General features: G+C 43.5%; 1 long non-coding RNA gene and 1 pseudogene across 2 annotated transcripts; one reads left to right on the plus strand and one right to left on the minus strand.

Moving 5' to 3' along the window:
- Window positions 1-14238: 14238 nt before the first annotated feature.
- LOC136513245 (uncharacterized) lies at window positions 14239-19144 on the minus strand. Of its 2 annotated transcripts, none has more exons than XR_010773325.1 (4): window positions 19007-19144; window positions 18666-18863; window positions 15407-16295; window positions 14239-15014 (listed from the first exon to the last, which is right to left on the minus strand). It is a non-coding gene; the product is annotated as an uncharacterized lncRNA (long non-coding RNA). The 2 variants fall into 2 exon arrangements; XR_010773324.1 differs by having other exon boundaries at window positions 14239-15044.
- On the plus strand, window positions 16302-17949 carry LOC136513538 (protein FAR1-RELATED SEQUENCE 5-like; annotated as a pseudogene).
- Window positions 19145-19150: the final 6 nt, after the last annotated feature.

The raw sequence follows: 19150 nt of genomic DNA on the forward strand, positions 1-19150 counted from the left end.
GTGTTACGCCTTAATCAAAACACTAAACCATGTCATGAGCATCATATTTATGTATTATTGCATGTGGTAAAATGAGAAATTAAATTTTATTGCACTAATTCTCAAATTGAGCTCTAATTTATTCCTTGTCCAAGTATTATTCTGTAGCTCAAATCACTTTCATTCATCCTGATCCAACTTCAGCTCTTATTATTCTTCTCCTCCTTAATTTCCCATGCACGCACTCGGCACTCGCAAGCCGTGAAGCACGCTTTAGTACTTTCTTTGGCAAAGACGCAGTGTTTTTACTTTGTTGTGTCAAGCAAGTCAAGTTAGCAACACATGACCGACCGACAGCAGCATCGCACACGCTACGCATTAATCTCACGCACAAGCCCGGCCCGCTGAGCACTCCGTTTGCTCGCTGCTCAGTTGCTTTGCAAATGAAGGGCATACACATTTCCCACACGGTAGCACTGCAGCAGTGCAGAAAATACTGTAGCAGTGCAGAAAATACTGTTCATCCGGGAAGCACGTCGTGCACGGGCAGCTGCTTTTGACCCGTGGTCTCCTCCTCTATTGATTCCTTGACCGCTCGTTTACCTCCTGCATGCCCCAACGAACGTCGTCCTTCTTTAGTATGCATGTCAGATAATCTTTGATGATCCAAGGAGATGAACTTTATTATGATGAAAGGGATAAATATAAATATCTATGAGTATTGTTAGAATATAAATAAATTATTAGAGAGCATAGTATAAAAATGATTCGCTGTGGGTTCAATGTTTATCCACGAATGAACTTGTAAACACTGTCCTTTGGAATTACTAGCATGTAGTAATTCGCACACAAGTTGCCACCTTTTGGCTTCTGGAAGTTGCTAGCCACGCACCATTGACCAGTAATTAGAGCAGTGCTCTTCTGTAGCACGAAGTCAACACTGTCCACTACGTCTTGCACGTCGTGCACGTCTTGTATAGTTTATCGTAGAAAATACTATTGTGGTCCATGCCCCATATGCCTGCTCTCCTCTCCTCCTGATGACTGATGAGATGAGCCTACTAGCTACTACCAACTTGCCCTGCTGCATGCCTATATCATATGACTCCTCATAGTACTGGAGTAGCATGCATTACATTACCTGATGATGAGTCAAGGGTCAATGTGCCAAGGGGCAGTGCAGGGCGACTTGCATGAATGAACCAGCACCCACTGCCAAGCACGTTTAGCCCAAAGCACACTCCAGTCCTGATGTGCTCATTAAGTCCAAAGACCACTCAAAGTCCATCATTGAATTAATTCCCTCATGACCAAAGACCCACTCCAAGTCCATCACGTGAAATCCAATTTACATGACCAGCTAGCCAAATGCCAGTTCCACCTCCAGCCCCGTGTCTCCTGCCTATAAAAGACACGCCTAGTCCGTCGAGCCGTCCCACTCCATCGCTCACCATCTTACTCTCTAAATCGAGTTCCTCTATTCTTGCCTGGGAAGGCTACGCTCTGCCGATCTCCCTCTCTGAGCTATAATCAACCGAGGTAGCTAACCCATAAGGATTCCTTCATTCTCCTTCTCCATTACTTCTAGACTCACAATCATGTGCTGGTCAACAAGTCCTATAGCATGATTAGCCTCCTCCAATAATATCATTTTCTTCATCTCTAGAGTTCATTTGAATTTATATATTTATTGTGAAATAAATTTTGTTAGATTCCTAAATTCATAATCTATCTGTTAGTGTAATTAGTTCGTATAGTTTAGTGATACCTTTAGGGCTACTTTATTACTTCGAAATACGTATTATTATTATGGTTATTTAGAGAATGAATTTTTGTGATGCATGGTAGCTAGTGCACCTTGTTTTATATATATAGTAAATTGATATTAACAATAAGGATGCCTTTAGTTGCTAAGATAATACATGAAATGTTTCATACCTGTTTAGTGGGAATAATAGGTAACTTTGTGTATTAGCATTAGAGTTAGCTTAGTAGATTGGTAGATGTATTCTTATTTTAAGAGTTGCTGTTGCCGTATTACTAAGCGTTGCGTCATCATCACTGCATGCATATAGAGAACGAGCCACTGGAGATCGTGACCTTTGATGAGCAGGAGTACGACAAAGTCGTCGAAGAGTATGAGGAGGAGATCCTCGTGTAGGAGGATGCTCCGGAGCCGCCCATCACTGACTTTGCTGACACCGCGCCTGTCCAAGGCAAGCCCCGGTGCATAACCCTTATTTTGAATAATAACTGAATATATATCTATGATGTGCATTTACGTTATAGGCATTTTATGGAAACTATATGCATAAATATATCTACCTATGAGTCCTACTAGTACAGGTCGAGTAGCTGCTATGCTCAGGATATCGGTAGCGTGAGTAACCTGCCGTTACTCGCAAATAGGTGATAAATATGATCACTCATGATAAAATGGTGGAAAAGAAAATGGTGACTGGACAGGGATATGGTTGGATTTTGGTGGGTGTAAAGGGTTGTGTCCTGTGGCCAATAGGGCATAGCTCGGTTACACTTTTTCCCTGTCCGTGTTGATTAAGGACCGGTCGTTGCATAAGGCATCATGGGCAAGTCACAGATTTATTGTCCCGAGCGCATACTTGGGTATGGGCGTAGGGAAGACTTGTTGCTCTCTTGTCGTGGATCCGGCTCTTTCCGGACCAACTGATGAGAAGAGGAGGTGGTGGAGGTCCTTGCACCACACTGAGTCCGGGACTCAGGAGTGGGGGCTTAGAGTCCAAGTTTGGATGGGGACCTGGACACCCGGGATAGGAGAGTGATGGGTTAGTCCTGCTTATGCCCGGGGTACAAGCGGGGCGTGTGTTTTCGGGGCACCCAGCTGGGCACATTGATTCACGAATCATCGGGCGATCCGGTATGGCTTGTCTCGTGTTTAGCACCATAGTAAGAACTGAAAGTAGGAAGGAGAAGAAATAGAACTGATTGCTCAACCCTTGCTTAAAAGTAGAACAGGTGCTTATATAGACTGGCTAGATGATAACTTAATACGGCTGATAATAATAACATAAATAAGGACTCACTATTAGTATTGTTTTTTGCTAAAATAAACCAGCAAACCATAAAGCTTCCCATATTCCTTCGAGTCGGGAAATTATTTTCACTAGTCAGATAAGTCTTGCGAGTACATTGTGTACTCAGGGTTTATTTACCCCTGTTGCAGGTGATGCTTGAGAAGTACCTTGTGTGGAGGATTCTTCTGGTGGGCTCAGACGGATCCTCGTCCCTATCGCTAGATGTTTATTTTTAAATTCCACTGTTTATCATTCCGCACTCTGATATTTGGTATTGTAATAATGTACTTTTAAGAAACTCTGATGTATGAAATGGATAAGTATTGTAACTCATTCTCATTATTGGATCCTTGGGAAAAATATGGATCTTTTGGGTTCTCCCTTGGGGTGTGCCCGACGGATATCGTCCACTGTAGCTTGCTTTCGGGGTGCTTAGTGTCTGGTGGAAGACGAGCGCCTCCATAAGTGTGCTATTTTGGGTGGTTCTGCCGCACCTAGGTGGATGCCCATAGAGTACTTCAAAGGGTGTTCTCCCCAGAGATGTGTGGTATGATGTATTGTACCAAAATTCTGCCAAGGGTAGCCATTTGCTCTATTGTTTTGGACAAGATTGTACATTACACCTCAAAATGCTTCTAGACATTGATTTAGCCTCTCAGTCTGTCCATCACACTGTGGATGATATAAAGAAGACATGTGCAACTATGTATCTGTCAGCATGAATAAACTTTGCCACACAGAGCTAGTGAAGATCTTGTCTCTGTTAGAAATAAGCACTTGAGGCAATCCATGCAACTTGTATACATTATCCATATACAGTTGTGCAACTTGTAGAGCAGTGAAATGGTGTGCAAGGGGAATGAAATACCCATACTTAGTGAACTTGTCAGTTCCCATGAGAATAGCATTGAATCTATATGACATTGGTAGACCCTCCATAAAATATAGGCTCACAATAGACCAAGCTTGATCAGGAATAGGTATGGGTGCCAAAAGACCCGGAAGTCTTACCCTTTCAGTTTTAGCTTGTTGACACATAGTACATTCCTTGATATACTTCTGAATAGTATCCTTCATCTTTAGCCAGGCAAATAGGTTATTGATTTTTTGATATGTTGCATGAAATCTAGAGTGTCCTCCAATCCCACTGTTATGCAGTGATTGCACCACATGCTGCTGAGCTAAGACATTATTGCCAATCCATATCCTACCCTAGTATCTAATGACTCCATCAGTTAAGGAGTAACCCTACTTAGTGGACATTGTTAAAGCTAACTGATCTAGTAACTTGATAGATTGTGGGTCATCTTTATATCCTTCTGTAAGGAAAATGGACCCTAGGCCTATTTACTTTGGATTTTGGTGTTTGATGACCAACACAACCAAATTGGATTAATGAATTTGCAAGTAATTGATTTATAGTTCAATAGAGTGCAAGACGTGACTTGGATGAAGATGACATGATGATCCCATGATCAACACCATAAGAAAAGACCCTAGAACCATAAGAGAAGACCCAAGATATCAAGCAAAGTCCAAGCACGAAGATAGGAACCAAGCCAGACGCAAGATCATGAAGAAACGAGCTTCACAGAGGTGATCAGACACGACCCTTATAGCGACCGGACTCGTCCGATCAAGATGGTCGGTAACTGCAGGCGTCAGCAGCAATGACCGAACGCTGAGGATTCAAGTGACTGGACGCGATAATGACACTATTCACTATCGCGATAATAGCTTAGCACTGACCGGACGCTGGAGGGTGATCGACTGGACGCAGGAACTGTAGCGTCCGATCAAGTGCAGAGAGGTTCTAGAGTGGCGCCAGCGCGACCGGACGCATCCGATTGACAGTGATTGGACTCAGCGCTGACTCCGATCAACGTGTTAGCTTCAACGATCGGAACGACCGGACGCGTCCGGTCAGAAGCAGAAAGCTGGATTTTATCCCCAACGGCTACTTTCTCAGTGGGGGTTATAAATAGACCCCCCTCAATCTGCCATTTGAGTATAGTAGAGCTAAAGAAACATACCAAGGGTGTTAATACACTATTTTAGTGATCTCCACTTGCATAGTGCTTAGTGATTCATTAGGTGATTAGCGTAGGTGCTTTGCGTAGGTTGATTAGACCACCGTTTATGCGCTTGCTCTAGGTTTAGGCCTAGTGTTTATTAAGGTTTGCATACCTCTTAGCACTCGGTGTTTGCGCGCAACATTGTTGTACATCGGAAGGGCTTGTAGTCTTGCGAGATCAACCAACCGCGTTTGTGGTGTGGCTGCCACCGTGGCATTTCGGCTGAAAGCTTGATAGTGAAGACGGCGGGGAGCATCTGGGAGAGGCTTGCCGGAAGGTACGTCAGAGACCCACTTGCATGTGGGGAAAGCCCGACGCTATCCACGGAGTTATCTGACTAGGAGCTTGGCCCTTGCGAAGGATTCCTTGCGGGGGGCTCCAACGAGGACTAGGGGGAAGCTTACACTCTTCTTGATACCTCGGTAAAAATACTAAAGTCATCGACAGGAGTTTGCATATCTCTACCTTACTCTTTAGCTTCCGCATTTACATTGCAATCTTGGTGTGTGCTTTACTTTCCTAGCTTAGTGATAGGCTAGTTGATAGGATTGGAACCTAGGTTGTATAACTCCTTTTTGCGGCAGAGATAGCAACACACCTAACAAAACCGTTATTGCACATTTAGATAGATTACTTTACTGCATAGGTTTTGACTAGGTGAAATTAGAGACCTTAGTTAGAGTTAGACTTTTAAGTTGCCTAATTCACCCCCTTCTTAGATTTAACGGTCCCCTTTCACCTTCCACCAAATTAGAAATCCATGCTAGGGTACAGGCAGATAAGGCAACAAGGACATTTACTGGTGGGCACCTTGAAAGTGCATTTACTTGGCACCTTATTTATACTGAATCTTGAACTTGAGATCCATGAGTTTTAGTGGGGCTTTATGCTGTAGCTTTGTTTGGACTCTTTGCTCAGTTAAAAATAGTAGGCTTCTATGGTCAGTCTCAATAATAAACTATTGATGTTGTAAGTAAGACCTCCACTTATCAACAGCTAATATGATAGCCATGCATTCCTTTTCATAGGTGGACAGACCCCTGTTCTTGTCATAGACTGGCTTACTAAAATATGCCACAAGATGACCTTCCTGCATCAATACTGCTCCAAACCAAGCATCACAAGCATTAGTCTCTAGAACAAATGTTTTACTAAAATCAGTTATTGCTAACACTGGTGCCTACACCATGGTTGTAACACCTCTGGTGTTTTGACCTAGCACTAAAACTTGACATGTCATCATATGCATTGCAAAGCATTCATAAAGTAGAAAATTTTGAATGCATTCACTAAATAAGCTTTATTTCATAAGTTGTCATTTTATGTGATGTAATGTGATCCAAAACTCCAAATGAAAATCATGACCACAGGGGTCAAATTTCATGTGATCATGTGAGGCCATGTGTCATTTGACTCAAATAACCCTAATGGGCCATGTAATTGGTCAAAAACCATAATTAAGTAAAAAGGGAAACAAATTAAATGTGAATTCAAATTCAAAATATAAAAGTCCTTTTTGACCCTTTTGTCTATTTCAAAATCCATTTGGAATTTGGGGTTGTGACAAAAATCAAAGTTGAAGCTTATTTTATAAGGATCAACTTTGGTATTCAAAGTTTTTAAAGTTTACATATAAAATTTGGAGCAATTTTGAAATGATTCAAATGCTCAAATGCAACCAAATTCAAATTTTAAAATAAAGGTAGAATTTGAAAATGTTCATTAAAGCAAAGTTGTAGAGTTTGAAAAGTTAAGCAACTTTCATTTTTGGAGATTTTCAACTTCTTTAGAAAATTTGTGAGTAATTTGCAAAATAAACGCAGTGGCATTTCTGTAAATAATTCAAAAATCCAAATGAAGCCGAGCGCCACCTCCCTGCTTGCCGCCGGCGCCACGCAGCCGCTTGCCACCGATTGTTTTTCACCACTTTCTCGCGCGGTGACACGCTGCCGTCTCCATGGTGACCTCGTACGGGAGCTGTCGAAGCCAGACGCGTCCTTCCCCTCTATAAATAGGAGCACCGCCGCCGTCGTTCTTCTTTCCTCCCGTCTGCTCGCCACTGGTGTCCTTGCTGTGCTCACAAAATTCGTCCTCGCCGTAGCACCTCGTGCCGATTGCGTTTGCCAGCGGCTCTGCCTCGCCCTGCCGCTCCTTCCAGGCCTGCTTGCCTCGCCTCTAGCAGTCCAGCACCAACCCACGGCATCTTCTTCTTCGGAGTCGGCCAAAGCACCGCCACCACCAACCTCACCGTGGCCACGTCGTTCCAGCCTGTCTCTGCCTTCACCAAGCACACCGTCGTGTTTATGGTGAGCTCCTGAGCGTGATGCTCGCTCCGCTTTAGCCTCTACTGCATTGTAGCCATAGTTACATCGTGCGCCGTCGTGCCCGCGTCGCCATGGCCGGCGTAGAGCTCCATCCGGTCGCCTGCTGCTGTTCTGAGGACTGGGATAGGTTCGCGGGGTGGTGTAGATCATGCTGGTGCAGTCTGCCTCGCCGGAGCATCATCGCCGGTGCGTTTTGGCCGATCGGACCTGGCAGCGCCGTCGTGTGCCTTGTTCTGTGTCGCTGACAGTGGGGTCTGGCTGTCAGTGAGAGAAGGGAGAGAACAGTGAGATTTTGTATTTTTTGGATTTTGAATAGTGCAGTAACTTTGGAAATTTATAGGAAAATAATTATAGCTCCAAAAATTCTAAAAATTTGTGTGTAGCTTCTGTACATGTTCTAATATGGTTTAAAAATATGAAACTTGAAATTTGAATAAATTTTTAATGTTCAAAAATTTAGTCAATTAATTGATAAATGTGATTTTCATGATTTTTGTAGGCCACTGTATAACTACAAAAATTATGAAATTTGTTTTGGTACACTAATTTGTCATGAGGAAGCTTACATAAAATTTTGAGGTCATTTGGAACAAGTTCATTTTCGGGCTTATTTCCAAATTAATTCAAAAATGTATTAAAGCAAACCCTAAGTGTTAGGTTAGAGTTTGATCTTGTTTTGGTCATGTTTTGTGACCAGTAGGGTTTCAAGATCAATTTAGTCAAGTCACTTGTGTGGTCCTTAATGGTAGAATTGCAAGTTGGTTTTGTTGACTTACAACTGTGCCGTGAAGGAATGTTGTATTCAAGGTGTTATTATATTTCATGCACCATGAAAGCATCATGTTTACATTATCATCATGTTGAAGCATATGCTATTATTTCATGTAGAATCCGAGAGTGAACTAATTCTAATTGAGCAAGTTGTGGAAGAATCCCTGGTTGTCTCGGGATTTGATATTTGTGGTACTGATCCGGAACCCAAGATTGTCAACGAAGGCAAGCCCCGGTTTATGCATTAAACCCTTACCTTGTTTACTTTGAAAAGTTTATCACCTATGTTACCTATTGCATTAAGTTGATTTATTCAAATGTTACCTACTTGATGCATTGCCTACCTTGTTAATTGTTTACCATCCTTGAAGATGATTTCATTTACAAAGGCGTAGAATGCTTAGTATGCTTTATGATAGGCTTTTAAAGTAAAAGTTTTGATACAATCAAAGATGGCATACTGGCCAAAGAAAGAAAGAAGATAGAATGAACTAGAGACTAGTCGGGTGACTTATCTTGAATGTTGGGTAATGTTGCCGACTATGTCGCTTAAAGGCCACTCATTGTGGATCTTCTGAACGAGACACTTTATAGTACTGGTCACATACTCCGGTAAGCCTACTTCGGCTAATCCGATACTAAGACGAATGCCCACGCACTAAGAGTAGAGAGATGGCGGGAGTAGCATGTACCCTCATGGCTAGAATGTGGCTGGATTTGAGGTGTGCTGTGCTCTCGGGTGGCGTGGAGACAGCTTAGTATAGGAGGATCCAGTAGCGAGGTTGATATATGCAAGATTAAGTTCTATATATGTCGTGTGATAAGGAATCCCTAGCTGGGACTTAAATCAATTCAAATTGCCGGTGCTCCACGGATATGGAGACTCGATTCATTACAGAAGCAATGTAGGACTGGTGAATTACTAAAACATGAGAAAAAGAATGGAATGAGAAGGCTTGGAATATGGGAAATGTACACTTAGTTTGAGATAATGAACTAAAAGGACTTAGGGGTAAAACTTGAAAATAGGATGAAGAATAGTAAGCTTTGGCAAAGAACTTTTGAATCTTGCTACATCCTTACCTTGCCCCAACACCTGCATCTTTAAAGTCGTTCACCCCCTGTTACGTCGGGTCAGTCTTGTCGAGTACTTTTATACTCAGGGTTTGTTAACCCTTGTTGCAGGTGAGTCGCATGCGTAGGCTTGTTTTGGTCCCTGCTGCATGTCTGTGTTTGAAGTCAATGATGATGAGGAATGATGAATGGCCTTTGGATAAGGCACTAGTTTGTATGATAAATAATATTAATGTAATATTATCCCGCTACTATGGTTGTATGACACTTATGGTTTTGTAAGTTTGAAATAACTGGTTTGTAAACTATGTTATCTTAAGACTTTCGTTATGTTTTACTCTGATGTATATATTTGAATAGACTATTGTAATCTGCAATGTCTGTGATTGGGATCCTGTTCAAAAAAGATTCGTGGATGATTCGAGTTTCCCGAGGACACCCGACAGACCTATTAAGTTGTTGGGAACTCGTGTATGCTATCAGAGGTCTGTTGAGACAACGATAGATGCACGTGGGCCTGATTTCTTAGGAGGTTCTGCCACAATGGCTTGCTTCAGTAGTGAGAATGCTTCTTGAGCATAATTATTCCAAACAAAAGGCACATTCTTCTTCAGCAATTGAGTGAGGTCTACTCAACATTCCATAGTGCCTAATAAACTTTCTATAATATCCAGTGATTCCTAAGAAACCTCTCAATTCATTCAAATTCTTTGGGACAGGCCACTGTTCTATTGCTTTTATCTTGGATGGTTCAGTGGTAACTCCTTTTGCTAAGATATAGTGTCCTAAATACTCAAATTGTTGCTGAGCAAAGGAACACTTTGTTAATTTGACAAAGAATTGATGCTTCCTAATAATCTGAAACACTTGAGTCAACAATGTAGTATGCTCTTCTAATGTTCTTGACTAAATCAATATGTCATCCATAAAAAGGCATGACCAAATATATTGTTCATTACTCCTTACAAAATTGCAGGAGCATTAGTGACACCAAAAGGCATGACCAAAAACTCATATAAGCCATTATGTGTGTTGAATGCTATTTTTTGTGTATCCTGCTCTGAAACGCATATCTGGTGATAGCCTGACCGAAAGTCTAGCTGGGAAAACCACCTAGCACCAGTGAGCTCATCAATCAACTCATCCACAATGGGTAAAGGATGCTTGTTCTTCATGGTAACAGCATTCAGATGCCTGTAGTCCACACAGAAACACCAAGTTCCATCTTTCTTTTTTACTAAGAGCACTGGAGATGTATAAGGGCTTGTCCTTGGCCTAATGATTCCATGCTACAACATTTCTTTCAATTGTTTTTCAATCTCAGTTTTCTAGGTAGGGGCATACCTATAGGGCCTTACATTCACTGATTGTGCCCCAGGCATTAATGTAATATGATGATCACAAGCTCTCTTGGGAGGTAGCTCAGTGGGCTCTTGGAACACTTCCTGATACTTAGAGATTACTTCTTGAATTTCATCAGATATATCAGAATCTGTGACTAAGAAAAATAGCTGATTAGTTGAAATGTTACTAACAGCAGCAACAGGTTTAGGCATGAACTGCACACAATGAGTCACAACCTATCTCCTCAACAACCCTTTTAGTCTACCAGCACTGATTGCTGAGCACCTAGTCACTTGTGGCTTAATTCCTCTCAAAGTCACCCTAGCCCCCTTATGCATGAATCTCATTATTTTCTTAGTCTAATGCACCCACATTGGACTGCATCCTTCTAACCAGTCTTCCCCCAATATCACGTCATAGCATTGCAGAGGAAGAACTCCCACAGTAGAGTGAAATGTATGCCCTTGAGTAGACCAAGTCAAGCTTGGAATGTTTTGAGAACATGTCATTAGTGATCCATCAGCTATGATATACTAAGCATCTTGACAAGGCCTAAGCTGATCCTTTAGTTTGTTGGCCACAGCCGTGCTTATAAATGAGCCAACACTGCCGGAATCCACTAGGATCAAAACTTCTAGATTACAAATATTACCACTCAATCTCATGGTCTTTCTCTTCTACTGAACTTGAGTTAGACTGTCACCAATTGCCATTACTCCTTCAGATTCCTCAGACTCCTCCATTGTAGCAGTGTTAGGCTCTCCTCCATCATCCAAAGCATCTAATAGTTCCTCAACCACATGGATAAATACCTGAGTGGGACACTTATGCCCTGGGCCCCACTTCTCACCATCTAAAACACAGTCCATGATGTCTGCGATAAGCTTTCAGAGACCCCAATTTATCTTCAACTGGTTTGATCTTGGATTTTTCAGAATCAGCAGTTTTGGGCCTATCCACTGGACTGAATGCCTTATAAGCAGATTTGGACTGATCACGATGAATGATCTTCTTGGAATTTTCCAATTCTTCTTCTTGCAACAATGCTAAGGCACTAGCAGTATCCACATCTTTAGGCCGATACAAAGCAATAGCTACCCTGATCTCCTCCTTCAGTCCACCAAGAAATCGTGTGACCAAATAAGTGTCATCAAAAGCTAGGTTGTAAAGAATGATGCCATGGGAAAGCTCCTCAAAGTGCTATTGATACTCAGTCACTGAACTCGTCTACTTTAGAGCCTCCAAATGATGCAACATCAAAGCATACTGGTCTTTGTCATACTTGGCGAAAACCAACTCACACAGCTTTGCCCAATCAGTAATCCTTCCTCGGCATTCCATAGTCTGAAGCCAGGTAGATGTAGGAACAATGAAATTCAATGCCGCAAACCAAGTCTTCAGTGCACGTACACCTCGAAATACATTTCACATTGGTCACGCCATAGCCATGGATTCTCACCAGCAAACTTAGGGAAATCAAGCTTTGGGAATGGAGCTCTTGGGTATGGAGATGGAGAATCATCATGCACATACCAAGAAGTTTGAGGGGGTCATTGAACATACCATGAGGGTGGGGTGGCGAGTAGGGTCCCAACACCCCCTCTCCAGGCACGCAGTGCCCATTGGGCAGTAGCTCCCTGCTCGATGCAGATGGGTGCGGCGAGAGACTTGGAGCACGATTCAGATCCAACACGGTGTGCGTTGCCTGGACCAGATGAGGAAGCATCGTAGACGCTTGCGGATGAGGTAGAAGCTATAGTGGTGGTGGTGGTGGTGGTGCAGCCCATGCCTCCAATCGCTCCAATCGCGACGCGGCCAAACCCATTTCGACAGAGGTGTTCGAAGCCCATTGGAGCAACACGTCGAACGACCTGTCCGCGTCGCTGCGCCATGTCTCCAATCCACTCAGCTTGTCCATCATCTCTCCCATCATCTCCTGGAAACTCGTTTGAGCTGCTTGGAGAGCTTGTCCACCTTGGAGTCCACCCCATCAATGGAGGTCGCCATCTTCTACTCAAACTGGGAAATCTTGGGCGCCAGTTCGTCAAGAACACCGTAAAACAAAAAATTGTCCTCGATGCAACTCAGCTCTGGATACCAATTGATACGAGGATAACCAAATGATCGAATCCGATACAAGAATGGACAAATTTCGGGGTAGAAAGCATGGAACTCAGGATAGGTAGCAAGAACATAGTTCTAGGATTGGGAAGCAACATAGTTAGTTGAGGAATTCGGTTACAGCGGGTTCGATGCCTGCGCCTACATAGCAGACTGCATCTTATACTTCCTGAACCAGGCCGTTGGCCTAAGACATCAGACGGTCCAAATGAATCCATCTTCCGTGGCCCAAGCTTCATTCCTTGTTCTTTCTTCTCTTCCCTCTCCTGTTTGCCTTCCGGCACATAACAAGTGACTCCGGACTCCTTCAGGCCTATATGTCTTCAGAACTTCAGTGTTAAAATCATCTCCAAAATAATGACCACAAGGCTGCAGCGAGAAATTTCAACACTAATATGGAGCGATCAGTCAGGCTTCGTAAAAGGGTGATCCATCACAGACACCTTTGTCTATGCAACAGAATTGGTTCAATGTTGTCACAAGAGGAAAGTCCCCACCCTAGTACTTAAATTTGACTTTGCAAAAGCTTTTGACACCGTCAATTGGGACAGCCTCACCAAGATAATGCAAGCCAGAGGTTTCCCTGAACTTTGGTGCAATTGGTTCATGGAGTTGTTGTCTTCTTCGAGAACAGCTGTCCTTGTCAACGTTTGCCCGGGTCCATGGTTCACCTGCAAAAGGGGACTCCGTCAAGGAGATCCACTATCCCCCTACCTCTTTCTTCTGGTCGCAGACGTTCTGTAGACACTAATCAAGGCCAACCCTGAAATCCGACACCCAATCGTGGATTCAACACCATGTGCAACACTACAATACGCTGACGACACACTAATTCTACTTCAGGGTCACATCCAGGATGTCACACTACTCAAACAAACCCTTGACAGATTCTCAGAGGCAACTGGGCTGTACATCAATTATAGCAAAGGCACAGTGGTACCTTTGCACATGGACGAAGCAACGATACAACAATGCATACATATTCTAAACTGCAAGCGGGATGGATTTCCACAATCCTACCTGGGGCTGCCCCTTTCGCATGAGAAGCTGTGCCTACAAGCTTACACTCCATACATTTGCAAGACCGATCGGTACCTGGCGGGTTGGCAAGCGTCACTACTAAATGCCATGGGCAGAACGGTGCTTATCAATTCGGTGCTTGACAGTCAGTTGGTGTACCTCATGTGTGCAACTCCGCTGCCACCGGGTGTGGTTTCGCAGCTTGATCATCGAAGACGGGCCTTCCTGAGGCCCTGTTTGGCTGGTATTAAATCGGCTTCTGCTGATTTATACAGCTGGTTTGTTGTGAGAGAAAAACACTGTTCTACAGCTGATTTGTACGAATTAAAGCCGGTTGAATAGCACAAGCGAACAGAGCCCGGGGCCCCAAATGTACGAATTAAAACCGGCTGAATAGCACAAGCAAACACTGGGCTACAGTCTGATTAGAACGCGCCCTGTCGGAGCCCCAAATGCCGACTAACATATCGGCCTTCCACGGGCCTACTGGTTGTCTATCAGCCACCTGAAAGCCTGCAGGTACTTATCGGCCACCGAGAGGCCGATAGGAGATATGGCATACTTTGCAGCCCCCTCAGGCGCCTTGTCGGGTTTTGGAGGCCGATGTAGATATACGGCTCCCCAGGGGCCGATAGCCCTGGAAGACTAGACCTGGCCATCCACAATGATTGTCTCATGTCCAAACTTATTCATCGGTTACATCAGAACTCGACCTCGTCCTGGGCCATCTGGGTCCGCTAATATGCCTGCATTGCCACTATGGAGGACTCGGCGTCAAAGACCTGGCCATCCACAATGACTGTCTGCACTGGAACGCTCTGCGATCCTTGCTGCCGGTTTACCGAGCTGTCACCACAGTGAAACTTGCGAATGGATGCCACACCTCCTTCTGGTTCGACGCTTGGGCTGGAGAAGACTGCCTCGCGGACAGGTTTCCTGTGCTGCTCAGCCAATGTAGGAAACCGACTCAGACTGTAGCTCAGGTTGTTACTTCAGGAATCACTCCACGCCTTGTGCCGCGGCTATCACCACAAGCCACTGAAGAACTTCAGACTGCCCAAGTTTTGATGCAACAATTTCAGATAACTGATGAACAAGATACTAGACAAAGCCCACTTATAACCGCGACGGGCAACTTCTCTGCATCACTGCTCTACAAATTGCTAAAATCAGGGCAGCAACACGACGATCGAGCGAAGTTCATTTGGGGAAGTCGCGCACCACCAAGGGTGCAATTCTTCGCCTGGCTCCTCCTAAACAATCACATTCAGTGCAAAGAAAACCTGTTGAAGAAAAAGATAACTGATGACAGTACATGCGAAATCTGTTCGCATGGGGCTGAAACAGCAGCACATATTATGTTCGAGTGCCCTTTTGCCAAAATTTTCAAAAAAAAACATACTCCCCCAGTCTTCAAAAGAATGCAATTTTGAAACAGTATCATGTTTTAGTATATTACCTTTGATCAATTATCGATTAAAAAATACAAATATTTATAACATAAAATAAATATCATTAGATTAACTACAAAATATATTTTTATGATAAATTAATTTAAAACCATAAATATAAGTATTATTTACTAAAAACTTAGTCACTCAAAGTGACACGCCAACCATTGCATTCTTGTAGGGACTTAACGTACGAGCAGGACAAGGGGAGGAGCGCAAAGTACAGAGCGCGTCGCCATCACGTACGGCCGCGCCGAGCGTACGACAGACGCCGGCCGGCAAGGCATTTACGGACGACGGTCCAGCTCGCGGCGGCGCACGGCCGCGCCTCCAGATCCCACGCGGCCGGGCCACCGCACTGGCACTGGGGAAGGGGAATGAACGAAGCCTGGGCCCTGGCCGGCGAATGAACCGCATGCTGTTATCGTACAGGGGCCGTGGAGGCCGGTTCGACCCGGTGGAGTGGAGCCCGGGCGGCCGCGGGTGGGTCGCGTGGCCGCTGGGGAGTCGCCGGCAGTAGTCACTAGTCAGTAGTCACAGCCCAGCTAGCAAGCAAAGCTACCTCCAATTCTCCGGTCAAACACCACGCCCAACAACTGCAGGGTGGTGAGTGGAGACCACCACCAGCAGGCACCATCAATCAAGCCGACGACGGAGAAAACTTTCCAGGCGAGGCGACCAAAGGCTACTACTCTACGTCCCATTCGCTTCGCTGAAAAAACACAACGAAACACTGTTCCGTCTGATTTGTCGTGAGAAAAAAAAACACTCTTCCGACTAAAAAAACACGCTGAAGAATGTCGGAGTCGCAGGGCCGAGTGCCGATGCAGACACCGGCGTCGCTGCCCGCCTCGCCTTGTTTCTCTCGATCTACACAAAATTGCATCTCAGCCAATTCTCTCCATGCCTGACGAAACCGGTGCCGACGAGACCAGCTACATGGGGGCATCTCAGCCGATTCCCCCCATGCCTGACGAGGCTAACTACATAGAGGCCGATTCTCCGTAGGTACCCAGAATCTTGATACGACCTCCTGTTGTTGTCACATCCTCACAGAACTTCTCTAGATCAACATTCCCTCATCTGACACAGTAATAATAGAGTTAGAAAATGCAAGTCATATTGGATTACCATTCATAATCTATATTTGTTTTGTCTATGCAAATATATTTCAAATTTAACCGCCATTGCAAGTTTGCATGATTTCTAACATATTCTGCATGAAACCCGCTACAAATCCAGACCGAACCTACTCAGGTAGAAAATTCTACAGGAGACAGGATACCTAAGGTTGGTATGAAATTCTGCACTGAAGAAGAGGCATACCAATTTTACAATGCCTATGCTCGAGACAAGGGTTTTAGTATTCGAAGGAGCAGTTCACATAATGTGAAAAACAGCACCACCATAAAGAATAGAACCTTTTGTTGTTCTCGTGCAGGTATTAAATCACTTTTGTTTTGTGCCACTTTCTTCATAATTAGGGATAGAACATCATTTGGATCAATTATTTATTTATCAATAGGTGTTCGGCGTCCTGATAAAAAAGAAGAATCTTCCAGCATATGAACCAGAATGCGTGCGAGCACCTTGCTGGAGTTGTGGAGGACTATAAGAAGTTCAATAAAGACTTTCAGAACTGTATTTATGATCAAGAGGAGGAGGAGGATTTTATAAATGCATGGAACAAATTGCTAGACAAGTATAAGCTACGAAACAATCAATGGCTACAAAGATTGTTTGATAAAAGGGAGAAATGGGCCTTAGCATATGGAAGAAATACATTTTCTGCCGATATGGTTAGCACTCAAAAAAGTGAAAGTATGAACAATGAGTTGAAGGGGTATATTAGTGTCAAATATGACATACTTACCTTTTTGAGCACTTTGAAAGGTTGGTGGCAGATAAAAGATATGAGGAGGTAAAATGTGATTTCAAGGCAACACAAAGTACACCTAAGTTGAAATCTGACTTGAGAATACTAAGGCATGCAGCAAGAATTTATACTCCAGCCATATCTAAGATATTCTAAGAACAAGTGATGCAAACACTGAATTGTGATCTGTTCTATTATGGTGATAGTAATGCTGAAAAGGAGTACAAAATAAAGGTTTATGGTAGGGGGAATGAACATGTTGTAAAGTTTTCTGCACCCGAAGTTCAGGTGAATTGTAGCTGCAAAAAGTTCAAATTTGTTGGAATCTTATGCTGCCATGCGTTGAAGATACTTGATATCAACAATATCAAAAAAATTCCTGAACAATACGTACTAAATAGATGGACAGTTGATGCAAAAGTAGTTCATATAAAGAGCAATTCTGAGACACATGAAGATCCCAAAACAAAGCTATCAAAACGGAGAAAGGAGTTATGCAGAATGTATATTCATTTAGCTCCTCGAGCTGCAGAATCTGATGAAACATACTTTATGGCTGTGAATAATGCAGAGAAATTAGCAGAAGATGTGGAGAAAAGCCTAAAAATTAAAGCTGATTCAGATGTCGGTACCTTATCTCACCCACAAGGTTCGCACTCCGGTATAGCCTGAGTAATAATTGCGTGAACACCATACATATGACACCAAAATCTAATTATTATCTATTTTGTAGCTACACAAGAAGAAGACCAAGCTATAAAACCAAAAGGCTTGAAGGTTAAGGAGAAAGAAATTCATGGATCTGAGAGACCAGTTGGTGGTTTCGAGAAGGCAACACGGCAGAAAAAAAACAAAGAATGACCCAATGGCTTCTGGTTCTGCAACAGAAGCAAACACACGACGAAAAAAGAAAGGGAAGAATGACCCAAAGGCTTATGGTCCTGCAGTGGAAGTAGATAATGTAACATATGAGCAACCACACTACACTGACCTGGTACGGGATTTCAGTTATATTTAATACTATCAAGACTACTCGTATCTTCATTACTGATATTAGTATTCCTTTTTTCTTTGGTACAGGGCCATTTAGGGAGTAGTATGTACCAAAATCAAATACAGATACCAGCCTACTATCGGGGCTACTATCCACATGGAAATGCTTTTGTGCCTCCGCCTTTCAGTTCATTCTTTGGGACCCCGAACCATGGTCAAGATACACAACAAGGAAATGTCACTCAGTCATTCAATACAAATCCCTATAATGTGTTTGCCAATTTTAAGTGAAGGTCTCATCCCCTTAGGACAACGGATGAGTTCTGTGCACTTTCCATGGAATCTTATGTATGGAACAATTTATCATAGCAAGGATCTAGGCTCTCATGCTTTGTTAATTCAGTAATTTCAATGTTATCCAGACTGCAAATTTTTTTTGTGATGTGGGGCAAATTTTAAAGAAACAAGTATTCCGATTTTTTTTTAGCTAACTGATATAGTTGATTTGATAGCATCAGACTGAAAGCGGAAGAGCGCATCTTTATCAAGAAAAAATAGGGACTAGCACTAGACAACTAACTAACCTTACAAAAAATTGCTGGGGAAGAGAAAGCCTTCATGCCATATTCGGCCAAGAGAGGTCCCGAAAGCTAGACCGTCACCTTCATGCTCAACAGCATCTACGAGCTGCTGCCAACTATCTTGAATACGCAAATGAGTCAACGCAAAATGACATCTCCCAGCTCGTTGTTCCACCATGGTGTGATGTCAGCTCGATGGACCTGAAGAGGAAAGGCAGAGTGGACCTCACAAATCACAAATCCGAAAACTGGAATCGAGATCCCCAATCCAAAATCGAGATCCGGGCAATCCAAATCAAAATGCACAGCTACAATCTAGGTTCCAGTAAATCTAATCAACTCACCGCTATGAAGCTTGAGGTCGTTGCTGCCCCAATCGAGTTTATCACCATGGGATTTGGCGTTTCCTTCGATTGAATCTCACGCCATACGCGAGCAGACCAGCTTCTAGCTGAAAGGCCGAGAGGGGAAAGCGGAGGGAGACGGAC

This window comes from Miscanthus floridulus, chromosome 16 (assembly GCF_019320115.1).
Source record: "Miscanthus floridulus cultivar M001 chromosome 16, ASM1932011v1, whole genome shotgun sequence".
Lineage (NCBI taxonomy): Eukaryota > Viridiplantae > Streptophyta > Magnoliopsida > Poales > Poaceae > Miscanthus > Miscanthus floridulus.